The sequence below is a fragment of the Crocuta crocuta genome, unplaced genomic scaffold (assembly GCF_008692635.1).
Source record: "Crocuta crocuta isolate KB4526 unplaced genomic scaffold, BGI_CrCroc_1.0 scaffold112, whole genome shotgun sequence".
NCBI classification, from domain to species: Eukaryota; Metazoa; Chordata; class Mammalia; order Carnivora; family Hyaenidae; genus Crocuta; species Crocuta crocuta.
This window is the reverse complement of record NW_027528818.1, coordinates 8,123,783-8,148,673: the sequence shown is the minus strand read 5'-3', so window position 1 is coordinate 8,148,673 and position 24,891 is coordinate 8,123,783. Positions and strand designations below refer to the sequence as shown.

General features: G+C 36.1%; 1 pseudogene; it reads left to right on the top strand.

The window, feature by feature from the left end:
* Nucleotides 1–2,120: 2,120 nt before the first annotated feature.
* The window catches only part of LOC144224830 (trifunctional enzyme subunit beta, mitochondrial-like), a 35,545-nt pseudogene continuing 12,774 nt past the window's right edge, over nt 2,121–24,891 (top strand).

Below are 24,891 nucleotides of genomic sequence, written 5' to 3'. Positions count from 1 at the left end.
CCAAGTTTACTCTAATTTGATCATCACAAGACACAACATGTTAAAAGGACATTTTTTTTGGTTGTTGTTGTTGTTGGTTTTTGGTTTCCCATTTCTTTCAGGAGATTTTTGCCAAAGTAGCAGTCTGGGCCATTATTTCTACATCTTCCTTTCTTGGTGTATTGGAGGAAGCAGGTCCTATCTAATTTGGTGAGGAAGCTAAGGTCTTCCATCTTTTAGCAAATCCTTCCTGGGAGATTAAGGTGTTCTTGTAACTTCTCATGTCTACATTGTTGCAGAGAAATTCATAGTCTTCTCTGGGGTTTTCTCATTTTCCTGGCCTCAAGTGTCTCTAAAAATAGATGAAATAATTATGACTATCTGTAGCCCATTGTACAGTGCCAAATTTATAGTACTCAGTATATAGCTGATGATGAATATGTGAAACTGAAATTTAATTAGATCGTATCACAGCATGTTTGAGAAGGGCCTACCTGTATTTATATTGCATTCTGTGCTTATTGCATCATTCTTCCTTCTATTTCTTCAGTCCTCACTTGCTGTGTGTTATTCCTTTCACATGGGGAAGAAGTACCATAGTGTGAAAACTTGCTCCTTACTCATTTGAACTGCTTTTAAAGATACATGGACTGAAGGCTGCTGAATTAAGTATTCTGGGTTGAAAGTAAAACCAGATGTTCTCATGTAGGATAACAATGTGTAGGTCTTGTAAGCAGAGGAAATGCCCACGTTCATGCATAATTATCTAATAAAAACACACTATTAGCCATTGCATCTATCTCTCAATCAGCTCTCTAGCAAAATTCTGGGAAGCTCATTTTCACTTCATTTAGGGGTCATCCATAAAGAAAGTCTTATCTTCAATCTTATTTATTCAATTCAAGTGGAAACAGAATTCATTCTAGAAAGAAAAGTATAGATCAATGAGGGAGAATGAATTCACAAGCAAATCCCTTAAGAAGCTTGTCAGTTGTTTAAAGAACTTGCCCTGAGCTAGATCATTCATATCTGGGGCTTTCAGTGTAGCATTAAAGATAGTCCTATACCTTGACCATCTCCCTCCTACAGGGAGGCTGTGTTGCAGTTGCCTAAACATATGCAAGGGGAGTGAAAGATTCTGAACGATTTTTGCCATGTATCTTTTTTTATCATCACTGGCTTTTTTGGTTACCAAAGATACAATAGCTATACTTTATCTTCTGAATAGGTGCCAAAGGTCATGTGGCCTCTAAACTAAGATCCTCCTCTCTCTACAGCCTCCAAACTTTATGTTTCCCTTTGAGAAAGAGATGGCAAAAAAAAGTTAAATGTCACATTAGTTGCATCATGCATCTCTAATATTAGACCCCTGTTTGGATGCTGTTGAGCTGGGTAGTAAGAATGGGGGCGGAGAAGCAGGAAACTCTCTGTGCCTGAAGATGTCTTAACTATGAGCCTTGAGCACTGGGTCTTGGGCTTTGACTTCAGCATTTTAGCTATAACGGTGCAACTCAGTTGCAAATAGCCACTGTAGCATATCAATAATCATTTGAATACCACAAAGTTGCAAGTCTACTTTCTCATTTCTGTCATGAGGACTATGACTTCAAAGGTAGCAAGAACCAATGTGAGACTACAGAAAAAATGTAGCTAGGCTTTCTGATTTAGGGGGAGGTAGACTTTGCTGTGTTCTGGAGTAAGATAAAGATCATACATTTATGGTGTTTGTTGTTGTTGTTGTTGTTGTTGTTTGTCTAATGAATGCTAAATATTCACATAGCCGAATGGCATACCTAAGATTTCTTGTACATATGTGGATTTATTTATGTTTTGATCACCTTGTCTTTAGCAAAGTAGATGCCGGTTCATTGAGGATATATTTTATTTTTTTCTTCCAGTTTTTAATGTCAATCAGTAATCAGTTTCATTTGATTTTATGAGAATATTTAAACATTGTTATAATGCATGAAGTTATTTCTACATTTTGTCAGTATAACATTTTTTAAATTATTTTTTATTTTTTTATTTTTTATTTTTTTTATTTTTAACAAATAGTTTATTGTCAACTTGGTTTCCATATAACACCCAGTGCTCATCCCAACAAGTGCCCTCCTCCATGCACATCTCCCCCGTCCCCNATGATGTCATCTGCGAAAAGTGAGAGTTTGACTTCTTCTTTGCCGATTTTCACGCCTTTGATTTCTTTTTGTTCTCTGATGGCTGATGCTAGGACTTCCAGCACTATGTTAAACAACAGTGGTGAGAGTGGAAATCCCTGCTGTGTGCCTGATCTTAGGGGGAAACCTCTCAGTTTTTCCCCATTGAANATCTTGGAGAATGTGCCATGTGCACTTGAGAAGAAAGTGAATTCCTTGGCCTCAGGATGAGAGTTCTAAATATATCTGTCATATCCATCTGGTCCCTTGTGTCATTCAAGTCCATTGTTTCTTTACGGATTTTCTGTCTGGTTGATCTATCCATTGCTGTAAGTGGAGTATTAAAGTCCCCTGCTATTAGCACATTCTTATCTATAAGCCTGTTTCTTTTTTTTTTAATTTTTTTGAAACGTTTTATATTTATTTCTANCATCACATTGAAGATCTCCTGCCATTCCTTTCTGGCCTGCCAAGTTTCAGTAGATAGGTCTGTCACCACTCTGATAGGTTTCTCTTTATATGTTAGGACTCTTTTCTCCCTCNGATGGATTTTGTTTTTTTTTAATCCATTCTGCTACCCTATGTCTTTTGATTGGAGCATTCAGCCCATTTACCTTTAGTGTTATCATTGAAATATGTGGGTTTAGAGTCATTGTGTCCTTTGTGGGGCTCATGCTTGTGGTGGTGTCTGGTGTCTTTGTTCCTTGCATGNAATCACGCTAACCAAGAGGGAAAACTAAAAAGCAATGAGAAAAGATGGAGGAGGGAAGGCAAATGATAGAAAATAAAAATACATTAAAAAGTCAAAAAAGAAAAGAAAAGAAAAGAAAAGAAAAGAAAAGAAAAGAAAGAATGAAGAAAACCGATAGACAAAAATTGGTTTAAAGCATATAACCAGATTTCCCAGTTACAATTAAAAAGCCGGGTGTATGCAGTGCTTGTTGAAGAGCTAGAGAAAGAGAGAGATGATAGGGCAGGGATGAGGCAAAATTGGACATAGAATGAACAGGCAGAAGGGATAAGAAGCTTTTTTCAAAGAGCTAAAGGGTGGAATATGGTTGGAGAGATGAGAGAAAGAAGTTGGTGTTAGCTAGAGAAACTATCTAGTCTGATTACTGCTGAGAGGCTTTGTTATACCGCCATTAAGAGTTCTGCTGGTCGCTGTTTCCCTGTTGCCGGGGGTTGAGTGGAGGGTGGGGGAAGTGCCGCAGCCTCAGGTCCGCCGGGGTCAAGCAGCCATACAACCGGAGTGTGTCTGGGGATCGTAGCAACTTCAGGTCCGCAGAGTCCGCGTCGCCTCACCCCGCCGCTACTGCTTTACCGGCCGTCCCGCTTCAGCAGGCAACTTTCACTCATGCAGCCACCTTTTCACCAGGTGCCGGCGGCACTTCACCGGGTTGCTGCCACCGCCGCTTCAGTGGGCTGATGTCATGCGCGCCACTGCCGCTTCACCAGACGCCGGGACCGCCGCCACAGGCGTTGCTGCTGCTTCACCGGGCCACCACCGCCATGGATGGTGCTGGGCGCAGGGCAGTTCCGTTTTTCCTGGCACCTTCTGGGACCAGGGCACCTAGTTTAAAGTCAGCACCCCAGCCAGAGCTAAAAAACACTGTCTTTCCAAGCTGAGGTTTTTTCTCTTCTGCAGGGACGGTTCTATGAGCCATCTCAGCTTTTCTTTCCTTTCCCCTGGACTCGCGGCAGCTCCCCACCACTCGCAGGTTTATCACTCACCGCAGCTGCATGCAAGCTGGGTTCTCTCCCCTCCCTCCGTGTCTCTGGTCCCATCCCGCTTTGATCTTCCCCAGTTCGCACTCACGCACTTGTGAGGTTTCCTTCCCAGTGCACTCTGTCTCTTTCTCTTCCCACACTCCTGTGGCTCAGTGTCCTAGGACTTCAGGCCTTCTCTGTTTGACGGATGGGTGCAGGCGAAATGTATGGTGCTTCCTACTTCTCCGCCATCTTGCCTCCCCTTCCGAGGATATATTTTAAAAAGCAAAATGAAACAGGACGCTTTGAAAATATACATAGCTTATTTTAAAATGCCAAATTTATGTGAATATTTTTATATCTGGGAAAAGACAATGTAATCCAGACACTTGTTTTATAGAAGTAAAAAAAAAGTGTCAAATATTTTGTAGATACTTGGGGTTGGGTAGGACAAGTTCTGTTGTTCTGAGCCTATGAGATAATAAACTCCACAGTCTCCCTTAATCTCATCCGTCTAGAAGTTTTCTGCATTTGCAGACTGAAGTATCCAAGTAGTAAGAGCTACATCTTTGGGAATCCAAGTATTGGGCATACTTTTCTGACCACAGCAACAAGAAAGTGAGATTAGCCTCTCTGGAGGAACAAGATGGAACATATAGCCACGTGAACAAGAGATTCATAAAATAAAAGACAAGTTTTATGAATTTCCATTGGGTTGAACTATGAAGCAACATATTCACAGGTAGAAGTAATTAGATATAGTGAGGTGATCCTGCCACTGTAATCCTTTAGTTTAGAATTGGAAACTGGACATTTTAGATTATAACTTTTTGTCATGGTCTTTGACAAATTCAGGGGGGAAATGCTGCACTTCTTGATGCTGTGGGTAATGGTAGTTGGAATAATTAATGAAAAACTAATAAGGACATTAGTGCACTGATTTAGTGGAACACTTTATTCTGTTAATTAAGACACTATGTTCTCTAAGTAGTTACCTGAAAATTAATATCCTGCAGTTTCCTCGTTACTTTGAAGCTATTCCTTCTTTGGCATTCCCATAATTGTCTATGCATTACTTTATTGTAGCCCTTCTCAGGCCACAGTAGAATTTGTTTACCTATGAGTATTCAGTAATGAGGATTCTCTCTTGTGAATCTTCAGTCCAACTATGGTTATTAGCAAACAATAAAAAATTAATCATTTTTTAAATTATCAACTGAATACGAGTTTTCTAAAGTCTAAGCTCAAGAGGAGGCTCAGCTAGGTTCCAATCTGATTGAAAACTTGCTTAACTGCAATTGGAAAACCAGTCAGCCTTGCTTCCTTCCGATAAAATGTAAACTCTATTTTTTACATATATAAAAGAAATATCTCAAGGAAGGACCAAAATTTTCCTGAATAGAAAATAAATAAAATATGCTTTTTAAAAACAAAACCAAAAAAACCCTTTATTTATTTATTTATTTACTTATTTTTGAGAGAGAGAGAGAGGAAGCACGCCCATGATTGGAGGAGGGGCAGAGAGAGAGAGAGTGAGAGAGAGAATCCCAAGCAGGCCTCTATGTTGTTGCGTGCAGAGCTCAGCTGGGGACTCTGTCTCATCTACCATAAGAGCATGACCCGTGCCAAAATCAAGAGTCAGAAATTTAACTGACTGAGCCACCCACGTGTCCTGAAAATGTGTTTATTCAGTCTTTATAATTTGTCTCACAATGATTTTTTGATGTCTGGAGGTACCAGAAATAATGATGCAGGCATATACACATGCAATATAGCTATATAATAACTTTTGTTCAGGCATAATATTCATTTTAGAATCTTTTAGCATTAGGATAGGAGTCATAGCCTTTGGGAGGAATCCAGTCTTCAACCTAATTTAGAAATAAAGATATATTAGAACATACCCATCGAATTCTTTTATGTTATATCAAATTTCAAGCTACTATGACAGAATTGAGTACTTACGAAAGTTTAAACTATTTACTTTCTGTCCCAATAAATTAGTCAGCTTCTTATTGTATATAAATTCAAAGTTACCTTCCTTAACAAATTTTTAATATATCTCATCAAGTTCTTAAATTTTATAGTCTTGCATATTCTTATAATTAAAAAGAGTTGTATCAACAGTTCCATGTTATCATCTTTAATTTACATATCCAAAGCATTTTTAATAGGTTATAGACCAAGGCTTTTTGGTCTTGTTACAGAAGCCTTGATTCTTTGAACCACACTGGTTACATGTATTTAACTATTTATGCCAAACTTCTTATTTTAATGAATTAGAGATGTCCTTGGGAAAAGAATGAAATAAGAGCTTTTTTGATCCTTCATTTGAGTAAAAAGATATTTACTCTTTATATTAATTTGCTTCAAACATAAAATTTTTATATTGTCGTATCTAGGTTGGTTTTTTTTTTTATGGGGAGAGGGAACATATATAGTCATATCATCGGACTTACAAATTCAGCCTCTGACTTAGAATAAAGGAAGGATACCCCTTCCTTGATCTTCTTCCTTTCTTTGTGTGTGTGTGTGTGTGTGTTTTTTTTTAATCTTTCTGCCCCAGCTCTGGCAGGAGAATTGTTTCTGAGATTCACAAGTTTTACTCCCTCGACAAACAGAGGCAGAACTAGCAAGGGCAGATTATTAGGGATGACTTTACTACACTGCCTTAGCAGAGACTGGGAAACCAGGGAGAATATAAACAATCCATGATGGAGGATTCCAGAAGGTCAGAGGTAAGAGTTGCCAGAGGCCAGGATATCTTGTCATGGGGAATCTCAAGGCACAGTTCTCCTTTACTCCTCCTTCAACATACCCTGAAATTAGGATCCTTCCTCACTTTCCTTTGGGAAAATACATTTTACATTGGGTCAGGGTTTCTTTCTTCTTTTTTTTTTCCAGATCAAACAAGGTCAGAATAACAGCCCAATTAGTTTTCTAACATATATGCACACAAAACCTACTTAGTCCTTATGGGTATCCTCAAGATGGTTGCATTTAGACAAAGAGGAGAAAGGGAAACAGATCCTCTAGCTCTTGGATGTTTTCCATTATTATTCAAGCTCTAAAACCTTTTCTCTTAAAGAAGCCCTCCATTAACACAGTCATCATATAGCTATTTCTTTCTCTATTCCATAATAAAGCTAAACATCTTGAAATAATTTATTAAACTTATTGTCTCCTTTTTCTCCTTAAGCGGTTGCTATTAGTTTTTTTGCCCTCATAATTTCAGTAAATCTGGGATCCAAAAGCATTTAACTTGTTTATCCTGATTCACTGAAAATATTTTTTTTCTTTTTGTACTTGCATATAAGTGACCTTTTGGCAGCATTTGTTCCTTTCGATCCCTCCTTTTTTATTTCTATAAAGCTGCAAAGCTATGTCTAAATAATTCCACTCACATTTGCTAAAAATGCCCAGCTTCCTACTACATATGTATGCTTGTATGTCTTTCAGAAACATCATATTCAAGGTTTGAACATCTAAACTCATCATCTCCCAGACCTGCCTTCTCTCCAGTGATCTCTTTGAAATGAATAGTATTGATGGCTGCCCAGTTGCCTGACATGAGAGGCATACATTTGATTACGGTACTTCTCTGTCTGCAAATTTTTGACCTTTCCTTTTCCTTTTGGAGAAAGTCTGTATTCCTAAACCTGATGTACAAGTGCATTATGACCTGGTCCTTTCTTCCCTCTCCAACCTTGCCTTTTAAATGAGTATCCTTTACCTTCCATAATCCAGTAACTGTCACTGAATTTATTTCAGTCCCTTGATAGTCCCATGTTCTTCTTATCTAAATGTTTAAATATGTTCTTTCCAGAGAGGAGGCCAGGAATATGTATCTCTATTCTCTATAATGAGTATGTTGGGGATGGGGAAGGCACGTCTGTGTTACCATTGTATTCTTAACCCCAAGTCAGGGTTTGGCATTGAATAGGCATTTAGTATAAGACTACAAACACTTAGATTTGTTGTTAATTACTCTGTTCTTAGCTTCAGAAGTTCTTGTTCTTATCAGTACTCTGATTTGTTTGCTTGTTTGTTTTGAAGCAGACTGATGCATTCTTTAATGTGTATATAGGACATTAAAGCAGCTTAAGAAAGAGCAGATACACAATTTTTCACAACCATGTTCTGAAATTCTCTATGTTTTAATGAAAAGCTACAACTATATATATACTTCTGGTTCTCTTCATGGTAGTTGAGCCACTTTTCCATTGAGAGCTATGGGGAAGGAAGGTTACCCTTAAAGGTTACACCTTGGACCACTGTCCCTCAACTCTTCTTACAAATATGAGTGAAATATGTAGGTTATTTATGCCTATGTCATGGTATACTTGTCCAGGAAAAATTATATTTTCAATGATTTTATATATGTTGCAAATATTTTATCTTCCCCCTCCACCCACTTATCTTACTTGATAGATTTTTTCCGTTTATCAATGTAGTTTTAAATTTTTGGAAGCATAGGCTAAAACCAAAGAAAAATGTTAAAGTTATTTTCATATTTCTAACTTTAAATTGATGTTACTATTCATATGAATTGAAAACTTTTTATTACTTTAAAGTATTCATTTTAACTAAATCCTCTGATTTTTAATAAAAAGTATTTTGCATTCTTAATGATAATAATAAACCTACCCAACATTTTTATTTGTGTGGGTGGTTGATATGCTTAAAGACTACAATGTAAACGGTATACACAATATGTCCTTATTTCTTCTATGTGAAGTAATACAGACTTACAGAAGTTACTCAGATATTCTGAAAACAATATATGACCTACAAATGTATTGATATAATACCCTTCCAAGAAAATAGTCCCCATTTTAATCTATTATACTCTATGACTGGAATCAAAAGAAAAATTTAAAAAATATAGATCAAGAATATTTGGAATGATGTGTGCATTTCAGCTCAAACCCAAAATATTTCATCCAGATTTTCCAGATTTTGCCACTATCACTTTCAGATTTTAAATTTAAATTCAAAAGCTAATGATTACATCAGCACCACCAAGCCCATCAAAGTGACAGGATATTTTAAAGAGATATACACATATATCGATAGTCATTAAAAATCCCCTCCAACCCCAGTTTTTGGAACTGATGGTCGAAAAGTGCATTTTGGAAACTACTTGGCTAATAGGAGCATAACTTATCCAGAACAAATAAAAATCCAAATTGATGTACTGTGCTTTAATCCTATTGAAAAGAGGTTTAAGAGGTTTAAAAATTTAAAGAGTAGTAAATATTTGAAAATAAACAAATTAATATTTATAAATATTAATTATTTAATTAATGGATTTATTGATTTTTGATATTTACTTATTTGAGAGACAGAGAAAATGAGTGGGGAAGGGGCAGAAAGAGAGGGAGACACTGAGTCTGTAACAGACTCCAGGCTCTGAACTGCCAGCACAGAGTCGGACGTGGGGCTTGAACCTTGGAACCATGAGATCATGACCTGAGCCCAAGGTGGACACTTATCTGACTGAGCCACCCAGGTGCCCCTAAAATTAGTTTTCTTTTAAATACAAGGCAAAACAAGAAATGCAATTGAACTTAAAATATTTAGAAAATTAAAGACAGAAAAAAGGGCATATAAACCACATAAAAACAACTTTGCTAATACTTAGATGTGACTATATCTAATGGTAGTGGGGCCAGTCCAGCCTAAAGCAATAGGATTTGATGGAGCCTGTTATTGTTTAAGTAATGACTACTACTTTTGAAGACACTGCGATTAATATGAACGGGTTTGTAAGTTCACCCAATTCAGCCGTTGATTGCTGATATACACTTCTTTTAAATTTAATTCACATTTTAAGAGTGCCAAGGTTGGATAAATACAAGTTTTTTGATTCTAACAAAGCAGTTCAGTCTTCTGAAGATTCACACATTTACCAGCTGACCTCCTGACTTACTACATGAGCTTATCAAAGTCAATTTCAGCTCCTGCGTCTATAATGATGAGCTCTTAAAACATGTTGGTAATATATTTCAATAAATTGTGAGAAGGTGTGAAATTCCATTATGTTATATCTGAAGGGACTTTAGCTCATTTTAGTAAAGATGCTGTGATAATTAGGTGATATGGATAGATTGTTACAATGACAACTGTGTTCTTCCATCATGACACTATTTCATTACTTGTACATTAAGTTAGCACATACATATTGAATTTGTGCAAGCAAGAACAATATATACTCCTGAGAAATATAGTATTTTAAAATTGAATATACAATGTCATAAGGTTAGTTTTCTGGTTCTTCATTTTTTTTTAAAAAGTGACAAATGGCTTGCAAATTGACTCTCAGATGTTCTTATAAATCTCCAAATGTATTTACACAGTTATCATTTCCAGTTACAAATACCAAGGCCCATTACCTCATCTCTCTGGTTGTTCTTATCTTAGGACAGAAGCAGTTAAGCTGGCAGAAATCAGGGTAATGCATTTGTCATAGGCACCCACGCCTCCACCATTTGCTGAGCTAGAGACCAATTTTAATGAACTACAAACTTGATTTCAATAAGTTCTCAGAAAAATCTCCCACCAATTACATTTTCTTGTCTAAATGACAGACTAATGGTCTCCTTTCGTATGAAAGGGTTGGAGAGGAGAGTGAGTTTGTCCTAAAGCAGAGATAATTTTAGCAAAGAGGGCAACTGATGCTACAATTCTAGCCCATCCTGTTCTGGTGGGTGGTCACTCCCTCCCCACTCTCTTCATTTCTTTTATAGTTTTTTTCTTCATTTTTTTCCCCTTGGTTCTTATCATCTAGCAGTCTCCTTATTTGTTTATTATCTCTCTCTTTTCTAGCACATAAGCTCAAGCAGAAGGATTTTGCTTGTCTGCTTGACTACCATATCCCATTCCTAGAGTAGTACCTGCCAAACAGTATGCACTTAATAAATATTTATTGAATTACATATTTATCTTGATAGTTCTTATCTCCTTAATTAATATCCCAAATCACCTATGACCAGATTTCATACTGCCTCTGCCAAATTTCAAAAGCAAGTTGGCTACATAATTTGTTGATCCCAGTGAAAAATGAAATGGTTCAAAAATATGCTTAAGCACTTCTAAACAAAGACAGCAGAGAATTACACCATCTTTGGTTTTGTGTCAGTGTGGGGCCCTATGGAACTGCATGGATCTCACACCTATGAAGCCAGCCCTTTATATTCAAAATCCTTTATGTTTAAACTTCTTTAATTTTTTTTTCTTTAAATTTTTTTAAAGAAAAAAATTCTTTAAATTTTTCTTTCTGCTGCTTCATTATTGGTGTATAGAAATGCAATAATTTTTTGTCCATTGATTTTATATTATGTGACTTTGCTGAATTCATGTATTTGTTCTAGTAATTTTTTGATAGAGTCTCTTGAGTTTTCTACATCGTTCAACTTCTTCCTTGCTGATTTGGGTGCATTTTATTTCTTTCTGTTGTCTGATTGCTGAGGCTAGGACTTCCAATAGTAGGTTGAACAACAGTGGTGAGAGTGAATATATCTTTCTTTTTCCTGACATTAGGGGAAAAGCTCTCAGTTTTTCACCACTGAGGATGATATTAGCTGTGGGTCATTTGTATATGGTCTGTATGATGTTACACATGTTTCTTCTATGATGTTACACATGTTTCTTTCTTGAGGGTTTTTATCAAGAAAGGATGCTGTATTTTGTCAAATAGGTTCTCTACATCTATTGAGAAAATCATGATTGCTATCCTTTCTTTTATTAATGTGGTATATCACATTGATTGATTTGTGTATATTGAATGAGCCTTGAATCTCAGGAATAAATCCCACTTGATTGAGGGAATAATTCTTTTAATGTACCTTTGGATTGGATTTGCTAGTATTTTATTGAAATTTTTGTATCCATATTCATCAGGGATATTGGTCTCTAATTCTCTTTTTAGTGTTGTCTTTGTCTGGTTTTGGAATCAAGGTAATACTGGCTTCATAAGATGGTTTTGGAAATTTTCCCTCTGTTTCTATTTTTTTAGAACAGTTTCAAAAGAATATGTATTAATTCTTTTTTAAATGTTTGGTAGAATTCCCCTGGGAAGACATCTGGCCCTGGACTCTGGTTTGTTGGGAGATATTTGATTATTGATTCAATTACTTTACTGGTTATGGGTATGTTCAAAATTTCTATTTCTTCCTGTTTCTGTTTGGTAGTTTAAAAGTTTCTAGAAATGTATTTATTTCTTCCAGATTGCCCAACTTGTCACATACCGCTCATAATATTCTCTTAGGATGCTTATATTTCTGTGGTGCTGGTTGTGATCTCTCCTTTTTCATTTGCGATGTTATTTATTTGGGTCCTTTCTCTCTCTCTCTCTTTCTCTCTGATAGGTCTTCTAGTTTATGAATTTAATTTTATTTTATTTCAAAGAACCAGTTCTTTCTTTTGTTGATCTGCTTTACTATTTTTCTTTTTTAATTTCAATATTATCAATTTCTGTTCTAATATTTATTATTTCCCTTCTGCTGATTTTGGGCTTTATTTGCTGTTTTTTCCCCAGCTGCTATAGACGGAAGGTCAGGATGTATATTTGAGAATTTTCTTACTTCGAAGATGGCCTGAATTACTATATATTTCTATCTTATGACTATCTTTGCTGCATCCCAAAGGTTTTGAATTGTTGTGCTTTCATTTTCATTGGCTTCCATGTAATTTTTAAATTATTATTATATTTTAATTTCATGGTTAATCCATTTATTCTTTAATAGGATGTTCTTACCCCCCATGTATTGTTGGTCTTTCCAAATTTTTTCTTGTGGTTGACTCGAAGTTTCATAGTATTGTGATTTGAAAATATACATGGTATGATCTCTATCTTATTGTACTTGCTGAGATCTGATTTATGACCCAGTATGTGATCTATTCTGGTGAATGTTCCATGTGCATTCAAAAAGAGTGCATTCTGCTGCTTTAAGGTAAAATGCTCTGAATATATCTGTTAAATCCATCTGACCCATTGTGTCATTCAAAACCATTGTTTCCTTGTTGATTTTCTGCTTAGATGATCTGCCTTAAGTGGGGTGTTAAAATTCCCTACTATTAATGTTGGGGCATATATTTGCAATTTTTAGATCTTCTTGTTGGATAGACTAACATATTATAATATTGTGTCCCTCTTCATCTCTTATTATAGTATTTGGCTTAAAACTTTTTTTCTCATATAAATATGGCTACTCCAGCTTTCTTTTGATGTCCATTAGTATGATAAATTGTTCTCCACCCCCTGCCTGACTTTCAATTCAGTGGTGTTTTGGGATCTAAAATGAGTCTCTTGTAAGTAGCATATAGATGGTTCTTTTTAAAAATACATTTTGATACCCTATGTCTTTTGATTGGAACATTTACTCTATTTACATTTAATTATTGATAGATATGAATTTAGTGCCATTGTAACTTCACCTGTAAAGTCACAGTTCCTATAGATTGTCTACATTCCTCTGTGGTTTGTTGCTGTTGGTATCTCCTGCTCAAAGGGTCTCCTTTAATAATTCTTGAGTTGATTTAGTGTTCATGAACTTTTCAACTTTTTGCTTGCATTGGAAAGTCTCTCTCTTTCTAATCTGAATGACAACCTTGCTGGATAATGTATTCATATTTTTCCCATTTAGCAAGTTGAATATCATGTCAGTTTCTTTTGGCCTGTCTAGTTTTTGTGGACAAGTCTACAGCTAATCTTTTGAGTCTACCTTTGTAGGTTAAGGACCTTTTTTTCCCTAGCAGCTTTCAGAACTCTCTCTTTATCACTGTATTTTCCAAGTTTCACTATGATTATGTCCTAATGACCTGTTTTTGTTGACTTTTTAAGGGACATTCTCTGTGTCTCTTGTACTTGAATGTCTGTTTCCTTCCCCAGATTAAGGAAGTTATCAGCTATAATTTGTTCAAATAAACCTTCTGTCTCTTTTTCCTGCTATTCTTCTGGGACTCTTATGATACCGATATTATTGTGCTTTCCCTAAGTTTATAATTATGATCTGACAGATTCTTTCTTTCTCTTTTTCAGCTTCATTTTTCATGATTTTATTTTCTGTATCACCTGTTTGATCCTTTGCTTCTTTCATCCTCATTGCAATTACATCCAGTCACTTTTGCATCTCAGTTACAACATTTTTTTTTTTTTGCCTGACTATATTTAAGGTGTTTTATCTCTGCAGCAAGAGTTTTTCTGGAGTCTTCTATGCTTTTTTCAAGCCCAGCTAGTAATCTTATGACTGTTGTTCTAAATTCTTGTACAGATATATTACTTATATCTGCTTTGAGAAAATCTCTGGCTGTGGTTTCTTTTTGATCTTGCTTTGGGGGAGAATTTCTCGTTCTTGTCATTTTGTCTACATTTCTGTCTTTTGTGTGTTATGAAAGCTTGTTATGTTTACTGCTCTATATTAAGAAAATGTAGGGGCGCCTGGGTGGCTTAGTCGGTTAAGCGTCCGACTTTCGCTTAGGTCATGATCTCGCAGTTCGTGGGTTCGAGCCCCGCGTCGGGCTCTGTGCTGACTGCCAGCTCAGAGCCTGGAGCCTGTTTCAGCCTGTGACTCCCTCTCTCTCTGACCCTCGCCTGCTCACGCTGTCTCTCTCTCTCTCCTAAAAATAAATAAAATATTAAAAAAAATTAAAAAAAAAAAAGAAAATGTAATATACCGTCATGGATTGGCACTTCAGAAAGTGTTTCTGGTGGATGTTGTTTGCACTCTGCTATTGTGATTTGGCTGTTCTTTCCCCCAAGTCAGTCCTTTGCAAAGTTTCTCCTTGCCGAAGTGGGGAGTATTTGGACCTTTAACTAGGTGTGCTTTGATTTGTTTGTTAAAATAAGCCTGATTAAAATTTTAAAAAGGAATTATAAAAAAAAGATAAAAGGAAAACAAACAAGCAAACAAACAAAAAACAAACAAAAAAACAGTAAGCCTGATTCCAAAGAGAAAGAAAGCAAAAAAGATAAAGAAAAAAAAGAAAGAAAGAAAGAAAGAAAAGAAGCCTGATCCAAAAAAACAAGACAAGAAAATTAAAAACAAACAAACAAATAAAAAAAACATAAGCCTGATTAAAAACAAGCAAAACAAACAGAAAAGACCCTGGTCTTATTTCCACCAGAACTGAAGCTGATGCTTTGTAGCACTCTGTGATCAGTAGACTTGGTGCACACAGGGAACCTGTGTTGGTCCTCTGTGGAAGAGGCCTTCTGGGCTGGCTTACAATCAGGACCTGCCCTTGTAAAGATGTCCCTGCAAAGCACAGGGGGGCAGAGTTTGGTGTAAGAGGCTCCAGCTTCGTGGGCAGGGGGCTGTGATGCTCCCTGAAGTCCGACCATACTGGTAGGCGGTGTGGCATCATCTCAGTCTCTCATTCCTGGGGAGGAGAGCTGGTGCCCACCTCTGTTCAGGTGGCCCTCACAGACAGGCAAACAATCTCCCCTCCTTTGTCCCAGGTTTCCATCAGATCCCTTCTGTTTCCTAGGGCCAATGATACACCCAGTCTTCTGTGTTTTATCTTTGGTGCATCACTAGAATTCAAACTTCAAATCTTAAAGGACCTGGCAAGGCATAGACCTGCTTCCCTCTCTCCAAAAGAGAGACTCACAGCACTACACCTGGTGCTTTTCTGTCCCAGAAAAGCAGTAACGGGGCTGCACAAGTGTCTGGATAGTGGAGCTGATGGTGAAGCACAGCAAAAAGTTGAGACCACTTTATCCACCCTTTGCACGTGGCTGTGCACCCTGCTATCGAAAAGTCACTCAAAGGTGTTAGCTGGGTCTTTAGTCCTTGGAGAGGAAATATACCCTCTTCCAAATGCACATCAGGAAAAGGAACATTCTCTCCCAGTGCCTCCACACCACACTGTCTGCAGTCCGCTCCTGGGTCTCCCCTCCTTCTCCCCCATAGCACCACAACATGCCATGCAAATTGCACAGACTTCCTAAAATTCAGAATTTCAGCTCTACTATTTGCAAAAGCACAATAGTCTGTTTCTCATGACTCTTTTGTCAATGGTTTTGGGGGGAATACTTTTCTGTGTGAACCCGACACACTGCTCTCTCTCTCTCTCTCTCTCTCTCTCCAAAATTAGAGCCCCCACCCCTTTGAAACGCCACAGCTTTTCTCTCCCCCAATTCTCCCCTCAGCACAGCATACTTGCCACATTCTTTCTTCAAATTATGCAGATTGTTCTCTTAATTATCAGATAATTTTCCTAAGTGTTCAAAATGATTTGATGTTGATCCTAACTGTGTTGAAGGGAGGAGATAAGCCCAGGGACCTTTACTTCTCCACCATCTTAACTCCTCCCCCTAACTACTCACTTTAAAAGAAAACACAGATTCAGGATAATACAAGCTTGCTTTTATATTTCAACATGAAATGTGCATCTTGTTTAGAGTAAAGGATATAAAATGCTAAAAGACATGAATTTAATATGTTTATACCAATGTAATCATTTTATCATATATTCATGATATGTGTTGTTTCTTCAGTTTAGAAGTTTCTCTACTCTAATCGTCTAACAATAAAATACTACCCTCTCTGAAACACTTTAGCTTGGATAATTTCTAGTGACTTATTTAATAATGACATCACAAATGAGTAATAGTTGTGAGCAGCAGGTAGGAACCAATGTTAAGAATTTCCCCAAAAGGAAAGTATTTATGTGTAAGAAAGGATAAAAGAAGTTCTCACAGCAAAATTACATTTAAAAATAGGTATTTAGAGGTGGGAAAAATGGTTTTCTCAAAGCGGTGATGATACAAAAACAGCTGTGATAACTGGATTTCAGCCAAAAACCTTCACAAAATCTCAACCATGTTAGGATATAGCAGAAAGATGTCAAATTCAACCATTAGTTATTAGAAGATAGGTCTTAATTAAATATTGGGCTCATGCCATCATTACATTATGTTTAACACAAATCTGGCAGTAGATTTGTGTCAAAATAATCATAAGACAAAGTGAGAAATAAACTTTTGTATCATAGTCAATTCATGTAATTTAGAATTATGCCCTTTCCAAACTACATATAATTCTGACACATTTAGAAATTTAGAAATTGAAAATCTAATTCACAATTAGACAATTGAAGTTTACAGAGAAGGGGTAATGAACCCTTTTGTCAGTGACCCACATTTAATCTATGGTTATGTATTTTCACTTTGAATATTTTTTTCACATTATGGAGGCAAGAAATCAAGAAAAAAAAAAGCTTTTGTCATATCACCTTCCACCTATCTCTCTTTTTTTTTCTGATTAGCAATAGTTTCATCACAAAGAGGCTCTCCACCCCCACCCCCCCTAATTAACAGAAAACCAGCAAGTTAAAAGAGAGAGAACTGTAGTCTCTTTTCAATCATCCCATAACCCTCCTCTAAGCTTACTGACCCTTCCCTCAACCTGTGCCATTGCTCCCTTACTTCAGGGTCAATGTAGTTTATTCTTTAAAGAAACTCTAACTTTTGGGAAATCTAAAGGAGTAACTTGCAGTTGTAAAACTCACGGTGTTCTTACAAACAAAAAAGTTAAGGGAATGTGGCAAACTATAATAAATAGAATTTTAAATAAAAGCAATTTTAAAGAGAAATTTCATATTTTAATTTTATTAATCATTTTGTTTTTGATTGTTGGCAATAAAAAACACCAAGTAGTTTTTGTGAGATTAAAAAAAAAAAATCCTTAAGTCTCATGTCCTAGGACATAAAGGCAATTTCATCTGTTAAAGTGAAAATAATGTGACCGACCTCAGGGCTGGGGAGACATGGATGGTTTAGTAACTCCTGCAAGAATTAAAAAAGCCAATGTGACATAGTCAGTATGATAGCTGCTCTCTGCTGCATAAGACAGTTCTCTGGTTAGGCCAGTCTGTCTCTATCCCTGTCTCTCTGTCTCACACTCATACATGCACACACACACTCTCACACACACATATACACAAACAGCATTTTACCAAAACCACCTAACACACTGATAAATTTTATAAAATTAGGAAAAAATGCTAGTTTGGAGTTTAGTTACTTCAACATTTAATTTCTGTGTAATTCAGGAAATCCATGTTTGGATAAATGATACTGGAACATTCTATTTGATTTTGAGGTTACCAGATGTTTCCACTAGCTCTTTTCCAACCTTTTGTTTCAGAGTAGAAGTATCAAGAAACAAGTGGATCAATAATTAAGTTTACACCCTTGCTCTCAACTGGCACTCAGTCAGTGTATGTGTGCTGCAGATTATGAGGCTGGGGATCAAAAAAACAAACAAAACCCCATAAAATAAAAAAAACACCTATGACAATTAAAAGACAAAATATAAGACTTGATATGATTAGCCATATTTGCAAAGATAATCTTTGGATCTTATGTATGTCTTTCTTCAAAATATTCCAGGATAAAAGGATGTGGTCTTAAGAAACCAAACAGATTTGGGATTGCATTTAAGCTCTCTCAGTTTTAGGGTACATGACTTTTGCAAGCTGCCTAAACTCAGTAATTCTCAGATTCCTCATTTGTAAAGTGAAGTTAATAATGCCTTGCTAGGTAGTATTTCAGAGAGTGAAAACTGAAGATGAAATGATGGAAGTGTCATCCACAGTGACTGAAACAACAGAAGTAAGTACTATTGATTTTTTTGGACAGATTGTTATAGCATATGTTTAGTCTAATTTTCTATAATAGTTTTGCTCTCCAAAAGTGTCATTATAAGACCTTGTTCTCTAAATCACAATAATTATATTCTTAGAAACCTATATACCATATACAGTATTGACTTGGACATTCCAATAGACTGTATGTACAGTCTATGTACAAGCTCTCACATGAGTAATTCTGTAACAGATTATAGATCATTATAAAGTATCAAGTTTTTATAATATATTAGGTCTAATTTAATTTCTCCAATACCATATTTTCTATTCTATAATCTAACCCTTAACCCAAGTAACAGCAATAATATTTTAACTGGTTACTGTTCTCCTAATGGGGTTATCAACACCCCTTCATGGGGTTATCAATTAGATAAATTTGTACTAGCTTAACCCTACTTGGAATAAATAGGGTGATAGAAATACAGAGCTAGTGTGGCTTTATATTGATTCATTCAGAAGTCCAACGCCATCATTTAAAATCAAAGTTCTCTTTCTGTTCTGCTTCCCAAATTGCTAATTTTTTTCACAAAGCAGTTTTTATTTAAGATTCTAAGAGGATGGTTACCAGTAACAATCAGAGCCTGTTTACATTTAGCAAGAGGTACTTTTATAAAATTGGCTAAAATTACATGTTATTGAATGACAGAACCAATTTTTTGGAGTTGGTTTATTCTTAGACCAAAAAGTTGTAACCGTAGAGCTGAGAGTACAGCTGTATGCTATCAGAATGAAGAGTAAATGAATGTTAGGTAATATTCACAACAAACAAACATTTCTTACAATATTACTTTTGGTATCTCCCTTAGACCTGGGAGGTATAAAGCTCTTGCTATTTACCAAAAACATGGGTCACTTTCAGTTGATTACACCTGTGGATGAACACGTTTTATCCTGTGCAGCCCCCTAATATGAGCACTTGGAGTATTTGCCCCATAGCTTCTGTAGATTCTGTGCCACAGATATTTCAGTCTTCCAGGGGTGACTATATGTATCTTCTGCAAGGGCTTTTGCAATTGTTATTATGCAACACTAAAGGTCTTTCCAACTGATAACCTCCATTGCCTCCAATTGATACGGTAACATGTGTTATCCTGGGTTAGTCTTAAGCCACGCTCAAGAAGACTATGCATTTCTTTTGCAATTTGGACTTTACTTCATATTTCAGCAGCAGTTCCTTTGCCTAATATCCTCACTAAGGAAAGTTAGGGGTACCATCGATATTGAAAGAGATCATCTTATGGGAATGATTATGAGACTTCAAGAGAATGATTATGAGAGTTTAAGAGAAGACATGGTTAGAAGTTGTGCTGTTCTATATTTGTGCTATAAAATTCCAAATGGTAAATTTAATATGACAAAAAATAAATTACCCACTGTTTCCTACATACACTGGGCAAGACTTACATTTGCAGTCATCATTAATGAATCACAGTGGTAATCTTTGAGAGGATCATTGAAAACCAGTATTCATGCATGACATGTTAGATGATGCAACATCACCCGTGTATTTATTTCCAAGGGCTCCGATAACAAATTACTCCAAAGTGTGTGGCTTCAAACAACAGGAATATATTCTCTCATACTTTTTTCTGGAGGCCAGAAGTTCCAAATTAAGGTGTTAACAATGTTGGTTTCTTCTGGAGTCTCAGTGTGAGAATTAGTTCTAAGCCTCTTTATTAACTTCTGGTTGTTGCTGGTTCCTTCTGATTCCTTGGTTTGTAGACATATTACTCCAATCTCTACTTCCATTTTTACATGGCCCTTTCTGCTGTGTTTCTGGCCAAATTTTCCTCTTTTTATAAGGACATGAGTCATTAAATCAGGGTCACCCTCATCCAGCATGACCTTATCTCAGTTTGAATTATATTTACAAAGACTCTATTTCCAAATAAGGTAACACTCATCAAGGGAGAGGACTTGAGCATATCTTCTGAGAAGACAAGATGAGTAATTACATAAGTAACATTAGCAAATCTATGCTGTTTGTTTGTTTTTCATTTATTTATTTTTGAAATTCATTTGTTTTGAGAGTCAGAGAGCAAGATAGAGCTCAAGAGGCAGAAAGGCAGAGAGAGGAGAGAGAATCCCAAGCAGCCTCCACACTCTTAGTGCAGAGCCCCATGTGGGGTTGCACTCATGAACCGCAAAATCATGCCATGAGCTGAAACCAAGGTGCTTAACTGACTAAGCCACCTAGGTTCCCCAAATCTATACTGTTTGAATACAATAGATACTGAAGAATCGTGATATTATGATTGCAAACAGCAATTTTGCTGAGAGATATGGAATTAACCAATTATGGCACAGTTGACAATAGAGAAACGATGGTAAAGATGGTTCAAGGATACTGAGAAGACTCTTCATGTGTACTAGTTGGGTGATAAGTACATAGGAACCTCTTCTCTTACCATTATTGTAAATTTTCACTGACAGATCACTATAGCTCACAAAATCCTATGAATTTTGCAAAAACAATTTTAAGTTTAATTGTTTATATATAGATAGAGACATGCACACATTTTGCTGGAGCTTCAACCACCTACTAGACTTAGTAGCAGCCCGAGTTACTGCCTAGATCATACCAAAGACTTTGCATTGCTAGTAGTATATCCTAATATCTCCCAAGCCACATAGCATTAATTTCTGTTCTTCTACTATTTGAACTAATTCAGATTAGTAATATGTTGGGTTTAAATACCTAGCCATTGGAATCTCTGAAAATATTTTACATCTCCTAGAGTTATTCCTAGGAAGCAACACAAAATAAGTTCCATTTATCCCTCCATACATTTCTAACAGTATATCTACACTTTATTCTAATCTTTATTCATATACACAAATTATAATTAGATTATATCTTCCTCTATATTCCAAATTTAATTTACAAAGGTAACTAAGTATTTTACTAAGTCTTCTACACAAAATATTTGTAAACTACCTCTCTGGAAAAGACATGTCTGCAGATGGTTATGTCGTTTGTTTCAGCCTAATTTTTTATAGTAGTTTTGCTGGCGGAATGTGTCATTTTTCTATGCCTTGTCCCCTAAATCACAAGACCATTTATTGTTAGATACCTACATACAGAATGCAGTATTGACACTGACATCCCAACGGGCTGTACAATCCATGTAGGAGCTCTCACATGAGTAATCCTGTAACAGATTATGGATCATTTTAAGATGTCAGCTGCATGCTAAGGCCTGACAACTAAACCGTATCTTACATGCAGCCAAATCTCTTCATAAGGGGTACAGCACTGAAAGCTGTCACTGAATTCTCATGCCTCAGCAGTGAGCTTTTAACTGATTCACTAGAAGTCAAGTCAAATCAAGAATTGAAAGATAACATGAAGGAAAACTAGATCAATAACATCCTCGTATCTTTGGGGAGACCCACTGACAGGCTATGGCTTCAATGCAGGATGAAGCACCCAACCAAGAAAATGTGTTGTTAGCACAGGCCTATTCCATAACTTCCCAGGCAGGAGGGGAATGCTACCGTTACACAGACAAGGGAAATACATAATGGGGACAGGTGTGTTGAGATTTTTAGGATTGTCCACATTAAGCAAATTTTCTACCTAGTGTACAGAAGAGAGTTGCATGAAATATTACCATATATAACCAACAGATAGCTTTCAAATCTAATATTTTGGTATCCAACAACTGATGATGCATAGCTGAGATTTTACAAGATATCTGAATACAGATTATGCTTAGATATAGGCCTTTAACTGTAGTAAGCCCATCTCCTTAGATTATAATTCAACTAGAATATGATGTTTTCATTCTGAAATCAGTAGTATATTAGCAAGATTTATTTGATGGCACTGGGAAGGGAATTAAGAGAAGGAGCTCATAATGGACAAGTGGTTTAACTCCAGTTATAAAAATGTGGCATCCTCTTTGATTTTATCTTACCACACACAGAACAAAATGACTTTATTATATATTTTGAAATATCTTCCCTTTGCATCACTCCTTTCTTATCTGGTAGTCACAACTACAATACAAATGCTATCCTTAATGAACGACTGCATGTTTTAGAGCAGTATTAAAAACGACATCTTCCAATAAAAGATGTAATCTAAAAGTAGACTATTTCATTTGTAATAAGAGATATCACATAACATATCCAAAGGCACCTTAAAAACTAAAATATAAAATATAAATCTATACAAACAAAGTGCCTAGCATATGGTTCTGTCATACATTACCTAGGATTTGGGTCTGAAAAGAAAGATACTAACATTAAAATTTATAGTCCAATGGGGTATATTGATGTTTTTAAAAGGAAAAACATATTTATGACATTATGCTGTAAAGTTCTTTTTTAGAGAACTAGGAAATTCACACTAGAGGGAACTAATTTAAGATACAAAGCAGATATTTTCAAAGGTTTTTCTTTCAAAGATTATCTGATTAGGAACCTCAAATAGGAGTATTTAACATTCAGGAGTTGTTTAAGACTAATGAGCCTATGGATAATTTTGTCACAAAATTTAAGAATTAGATTAAACTTCTTACATAGAGTTACTGCTAGTTCATTTGTGCAAATCAATGCCTCTTCACAGGAGAGTTTTAATAGTAATTCTAAGATGGTCAGAATTTTAATATAGCCTATGAATTTTAATTAAATGAAATAATTTAATTTTGAATTATTGAAAGTTAGTAATTTTAATTCTGACCTAATACTATCTTATATGTCTTAATTATTCATTCCATGTATGTTTATTGCAGACATGGCTTATTCAAATGCCCTTAGGAGCCAGACAGGTGACTGAAAACATTGAAATTGTTGTAAAGGGAAAACACGAGACTCTGGACAGTGACAATCTGCACAAACCATCCAAGATCTGTTGGGGTGAGAAAAACACCTGCTCTTTGTAGATGCCATTTGGGACTGTGCTGAGTCTAGTGTTTTTCAGATTTTTCTTCTCCTGAGAAGTCAGATTATTGTGTAAGATTTCCCAAATAGTAAATATGTATTCCAAATAAAATTGAAATAATATGCTGACCTAACACAAAAAGTCTACAGGACAGATCTTGCCCAGTAATGATAAGTTTGCTAGTTCAAGTTGTAGAGAGCCTACTTCTAAAAATTAAAAAGTCCTAGGCCTTAGGTGTTTTCTTTTGTTTGTTTGTTTTTTGTTTTGTTTTCTGTCCTTCGAGAAGTCACAAAATTAGTAAAGGAATTCACGAGTACAAATGGAGGCACCCAGTGCATGCCATTCTCTTCCCTCTTCCCTCACTAAAAGGAATATGTTCCTCCTTAAGTCCAAGTTCCATCCACAACCTCTTAGTCAATAGGAAAAGCTCAGAATCAATATTAGGGCCTAGTGGAGAGCACATTATCTATCAGTAAAGTTGCCTTTGTTTAGCCTTGTGGACAAGGACTGTGGAGGTAAAGGATGGTTCCAGGTCTAAGTTCTACAGTGAAGGAGGGGGGACCACAGTTCCAGGTAAGCCTATAGTCTCCTTGGTCCCTACAGTTCACTCAGATTGGAGGGAGTAATGACCAGGATAAGGTAAAATGGTAGTTTCTGAAACATGCTATAGACAGTGGATTCACAATGTTGACCATTAGGGTGTACTGAGGGATAACAATATGAAAACACGTATTTGCGGGATGCCTGGGTGGGTCTGGCTATTAAATGTCTGACTCTTGCTTTTGGCCCAGGTCATGATCTCATGGTTTGTAAGAATGAGCCCTGAGTTGGGCTCCTCACTGACAGCAGAGATCCCATTTGGGATTCACTCTCTTTCTCTGCCCATGCCCTGTTCCCACTCTTTCTATCTCAAAAGCAAAAACAAAAAAATTTATAAAGAGAAAACATGTATTTTGGGCATTAGTTGATCACTTACCCTTTGCTTCAGCTATAAGTGAAGACTTTTATCCCACATTTAGTGTACTATGTAGCCATTTATTCTCTTAATAGAATGTTTGTACTTCAACTTGGGAAAGTCTGGATAATCTAATTTTCATATCTGAGTGAATGACTAACCTGTTGCATTGTAAACAATATAATTTATTTCGCTCAGAACATATTCTGCTAAGAAAGCATATTATGAATGTCTTTTACAGAGGAGACAATCATGAATAATTTCTCTACGTGGTTTTTTGACTTTCCATGTAAAAGCATCCTGAACTCAGTAGCATGTAGTACTTCAAAGTCATAAAACACCATATCCAGAGCCATTGTTTTTAAATGTTAAATTTTTACTACCTCCTATATGTGAGTTGCAGGTGTTACATTTCTATACCTTTCAGAAAAGAGATTTTGGTGAGATATTAATAGTAGAAAGAAAGAAAGAGAAAGAAAGAAAGAAAGAAAGAAAGAAAGAAAGAAAGAAAGAAAGAAAGAAAGAAAGAAGGAAGGAAGGGAAAGGAAGGA